The sequence below is a fragment of the Cupressus sempervirens genome, chromosome 2, assembly GCF_028749045.1.
Source record: "Cupressus sempervirens isolate cs-2001-9-10 chromosome 2, ASM2874904v1, whole genome shotgun sequence".
Classification (NCBI taxonomy): domain Eukaryota; kingdom Viridiplantae; phylum Streptophyta; class Pinopsida; order Cupressales; family Cupressaceae; genus Cupressus; species Cupressus sempervirens.
The window spans coordinates 718099311-718104843 of record NC_143119.1 but is presented as its reverse complement, the minus strand read 5'-3'; the positions used below and the strand labels follow the sequence as shown (position 1 = coordinate 718104843).

The window sequence follows — 5533 nt, the reverse complement described above, 5'->3', positions numbered from 1 at the left end:
TTGGAAGTGTGGGGTTGGTTCGAGAGTGCTGTTAAATGATGGCTGACTCGATTCAGTAGCCGCAGCCAATATCTCCCCACCCGAACACTCGCGCCCCTCGAATAATAGTCAAAAGGCCAATCCTCAATTGGGGATTCCTTTGCAAATACATGGGATCAGTGCATTAAAAATGAATGATTCGGCTCATGTCTGATTCGTCACCTCGCACCCATATCTTTTGCTACTCAAGGATCCGCTACCCTAGGGAAACAATGCGAACAGGAGAAATTGCCCAATAACGCATCCCAATTAGACTTAGTGCGGATTGGTATTGCATGCCCACTTCCAACTTGACTTTGATTAGAGGGTATTGTAAATCATTTGTTCAGCTGCCAGTGAAGATCAACTCGAAACATCCTCAATCCACGAGTGTGAATGAAATTCTACAGCAAGGGTTTGAAATCAAATACCATGTGAACCAAACAAGAATGGGATTGGTCTTTTCCATTCTCATTCTCCATTTCTATTCCTATTCCAAATTTCCATTCTAATTCTTTATTCCTATGCTTCAACCAAACGAGCCCTTAAGTTGTTCGATAAATCCAAGAGAATCTCATATTTCTTTTCACATATAATATCGAAGTGCTAGCAAACAAAACACACAGAAAATGAAATATTACCCGCACACTTCAATCAACAAATAAAAAGGTAACTTAAAGGAAAAGCAAATCGACTCGTTCAAAATACTTTTCCTTTTACATTTTTAATACTCCAGACAGATACATCTTCATCTCGTGAACAATGACATGACAGGCTTACTGTGAATTCTGAGGATGCGCAGATATTCTACTTTTTTCAGTGACAGATCATTCATGATCGATTCTAAATGTAACATTAACATGAAAGACTTTTGTTAAGGCAGACAACTCCCCGCCATTAACATTCCTCTGGTACTATATACTAAGCAAAATCCAGATGATCTGAACTCCTCCTACTTGAAATTCTTCCCAAAAAGACATTTTGGAGAGAATTTCTGCTACTCATCATCCGACAATGATGAAGACGAAGACGGCGATTCTTCCTCCTCATCCTCAGAACTCTCATTTCCACTGGAAATCGCTTCTTCGCCCAAACGCTTACTTCCTTCAAGAGCATCAACAACCGCCCTAATTGCAGAATCATGATCAGATTTATTCTGAATCAGAATCTCACAAATATCAGCCGGCGTCAAACACCCACCAGATTTCATCTTCTCTTCCACGGCCCCAAAAAGCTTATGATCCTCCACATCCAAGTAATTAAAAACCAGCTGCTTGAAAGCCTCAAACCCACAGAAAGACAGAAGAATGTGCATATCCATTCTCCCACTTCTCAACAACGCAGGATCGAGTCTCTCCTTGTGATTAGTCGTAAAGATCATGATCCTCTCTTCCCCACAGCTCGACCAGAGCCCATCTGCAAAATTCAGCAAGCCGGACAGAGTAATGGTCCAAAAACCCCGTCGAGACACTTTCGACCCATCTTTACCGGGCTTTCGACACATTGCCTTGGTCGACAAATTGGCAGCGCAGTCGATGTCCTCAATGACAATCACAGATTTGCTGGAAGTCGCAAGCAAAAGCTCACGGAGGCCCGAATTGTCAAAAACCTTGGTGAGCTCAAGATCATAAACATCATAGTTCATGTAGTTTGCAATGGCGGCAATGAGGCTAGATTTTCCCGTACCAGGAGGCCCGTAGAGAAGATACCCCCTTTTCCAAGCCCGTCCTGTTCTTCGGTAAAACTCCCTGTTTTGCTTAAAACAGTCGAGATCGTTCTTCACCCCGTTCTTCAGGGCAGGATCGAGGGCCAGGGATTCGAACGTGGACGGATGCTTGAACGCCACCGAGCTCCACCTCGCTCGGCCCTCTCGACCATCGTTGCTGAAAAGCTTCCTCTCCTGACTGAGCCTCTGCAGATTGTAGGCGAAATCCGAAATGTGGTCGAGGTAGGCGGATAAAACTCTGGCCTTGTCTTTGTTGGAGATTTTCAGCACGTATTTTCTCTCCGTCGATCCGCCCTGTTTCTCGTCGACCTTGATTTCTTGCGACCACCAAATATGAGCTCCCCTGAAGTTGTCTTCCACGGTGTACTGAGCGGGCAGAGTGAAACCCAGTTTGGAGCTTCGAGTGGGTCGAGTAATGGAGACGGTCGGCGCATTTGCAGTCGCTTCGAGGCTGCTCAGATGCGTTCGCACGGAACGGTAAATCTCGTTGGTTGCCATGGAGGGTTCTTCGTATTCGGGGATCTCTATGTGGGAGAAGGCGCCTGAATTGTCTCTGTAGGCTTTCCAGAGCTTGTACAGCTTGTGGAGATAAGTGGGTATTGTGTTTGTTTGGAGAGAGAGCAAACCCATCAACCACAGCACGGTTCTGTCAGATTCCATCTCTGAACTACTACATACACCAGGCAGCAATGGCGTGAAGAGGAAGGCAGCGAGGAGGGGCTCAATGTGGTTGGAGTAAAAAGAGGAATTCTGAACTTTGCTTTTTCTCCAGATGCTTTTTCACAATTCCATGGTATGGAGGAAAATAAATTGTATATCATTATATAGGGGTAAAGATTTATGAGTTGTCTACGACATGGTGTAATATTATATCAATATTTATAACTTATTATTATTATTTTTTAATTGGAAAAAAATAATCACTAAAATACAAAGCAATTAGTTCAAAAACAAATGATCTTACACAAATACATTCTAAGTAAACAAACTTAAAAACAACATTGGCCTCAAAGGCTGTCCACCTTCACGAGAACAACTACTTCCAGCTGCACCAACTTTGTTGTAGTCTCTTCTTAGTAATCTAAAGTCATATATATGCTGAGTTGGTTGTCTAACTACGCAGCTCAGCATCAAAGTGCATAAGTTGTTAGCAAATTGACATCTATATCCATCTCGCCTTGACACCAAAAATATTTGCCTTAAGAATGATGACTTGTTATTGTTAATGACAAGTAACCACAAAACCACAATTGAATAAAATGTATTCCTTAGATCTAAACTTAATGAATTATGCGATGCTACATCAACTTCACAAGTATTAGTCTCCCTTTCATTTTAGTTGTTTTGGACTCCTTTGACAAAAAGATAAAAGATTTATTAGTTGAGTGCATTTCAACAATTCTAATATCAATTTTTTAATTTAATATCTAAATTTTGATTTAAGTCTATTATTTTGACAACATTGTACAAAAAATCATAACTTAAAAGTTGTTATTGGCAATGATGACTACCCACGATTAAATAAAATGCATCCCATATATATATATATATATATATATATATATATATATATATATATATATATATATATATATATATATATATATATGTTTCATGTAGTATATTTTCTATGACATGACTTTTTCTGATGGATTGTAACGTGTAATGTGAAATACTTTTATTTATGCAACACATTCACCCTTGTTGACATTATTCTTTTACACTATAGGTATCAAGCTAAATATAGGTAATTTGAACTCTTCTTACTTATAACTATTTTAGTAGAGAGCTTGGGAGACTCTAGATCAACCATTCTTTACATTTTCTTCCTTTTCGTCCTCCAAGAATGATAAAGATGACAATGATGATATTTCCTCATCCTCATCCTCACAAATGTCACCTTCACCAAAAAAATGTTTCATCGAGATGTTTCTTGGTTTCAACATCAACAATATCATTTATACCTTGTCTATATATGCAAATCTACTTTGTATATTCAAATAATCTCTAGATACTATCATTAAGGTTCTTGTGTGTAATTTGTAGAATTTGATTTCTATGTTTTGCTTTATGATCTTAGAAATCACAAGTAATATGTATATTTGTCACCATTGATTTCAAATATAAATTAAAGAAGCTCAGTTTATTTTACAACGTGAAATGTGCTTATAGTTTGTATAGTGACGCAAAAGCAATTTCAATCCCCAAGAGCATTAAAATTTGTAAATATATGGTGATTCACATAACACAATGAGCATTATTAAATTATATTTTAAATTCATGTCTCTTCATAGCTTGAACCATTAACGAAATTTTAATTCCCAAATTCAACTATTAGCCAATTGAGATATATTCACCACATGTTCCATCTTAGTAAGCTTTGATAATATTTTTTTGAAGGGAGATGGAATTTTATTAATCCTCAAGTTCTTCTATATGTATTGGTATTTGGTTATATTGAATTTGATGCATGTGCATTATAATTAATCCTCTAAAATAATTTAGAATAAATTTATGTTCGATATGGATGTGTTAGTAGTAGTTGCCTTATTTAACACTGTATTTTGTATTTTTGTCTATTATATGAAGTGGTTCTTGTCTTTAACAAGACTATATGATATATATATTTTGTAATAATTTTACTCTTATACAAAAAATATGCTTTATTTCTTTTCATTTCATAAAAGATTTATTTACTGAGCCACTATGATTATATTTTTTTTAATAATTCCCATCACTCTTCACTTCTTTATACTTAGCTTGCTTGATCTTTTTGATCACACCATATTTATCATGTTCTCATAATTCCATATTTATTCTTTTGACAAATTTATTTTGTAATGTCCCCATTTTAGCAGTTGACCAAGTGTGTGTGCGTTAGCCTTGTTCTACATGGTCCCGAGGGCTAACGAAGGGTTTAATGGGATCTTGGAGTGTTTTGGCCTAGTCATTTCCAGTTTGGGCCAAGACGAAGTTGATTTACTCAGTTTCAAGCATACTTACTATTTTTAGTAAGTCGGCAGGACACAATGCAGGTCAATTTTGGTGATTGGATTCGATACTCCTCGGTGAGAGCTTTTCGATGAGCTATCACTCGCATTATTCGGAGTCCGATTGCTAATACATTTTAATGCCTGAAGTTTTATTAAAGTAACGTCTAATTTAATTGTAAAATATTAAAGTGTTACTTTAATATTTATTTTATGGTGATGTGTACCCAAGGGAGACATAAGGGGTATTTTAATATATGTTTTATATTACACATCTTTATCCCACATTGCCCATATGAGTTGAACGGACCCGTGGGAATAGAATAAAAGGAAGCATTTGTAGCTTCATTAGACAGGTTGAATATGAGAAGAAATTGGTGTGTGAGTTGCAGCTTTGTTCTTGGCATTTGAGGACGTCTATCCTCTCTTGTAACATTCTAGACATCATTCCCTTGGGGTTTGGCCTTTGGAATTCTTTCTTATTGGCTTCATTATCAGGCAGTTTAGTTGCATTTCCGGCTACAGGCAGATTTGATATTTTGCTCATATCTTCTTCCCTACTTGTCCGACGCTTATGCCGCTTTGAGGGAATGGTATTATGAAGGTAGTGGACTGATTGAAGGACAAAGTATTGTAGCAGCAAGTTCGGAAACATGGGCTGGAGTATTATGTCAATACTGCTGAAGTAATTAGTGAGTTGATAAATCTGCCATGTATTTGGTTTTATGAATTCTGAAAATAACATTTTATTAGCAGCCGTTCACTTCCACTTTGCATATTATTGTAGTTTCTTTCTTGT

General features: G+C 37.2%; 1 pseudogene across 1 annotated transcript; it reads right to left on the bottom strand.

Moving 5' to 3' along the window:
* Positions 1-710: 710 nt before the first annotated feature.
* On the bottom strand, positions 711-2581 carry LOC149575390 (AAA-ATPase At5g57480 pseudogene; annotated as a pseudogene). The gene has a single exon (XR_016360164.1). The product of XR_016360164.1 is annotated as an AAA-ATPase At5g57480 pseudogene (transcript).
* Positions 2582-5533: the final 2952 nt, after the last annotated feature.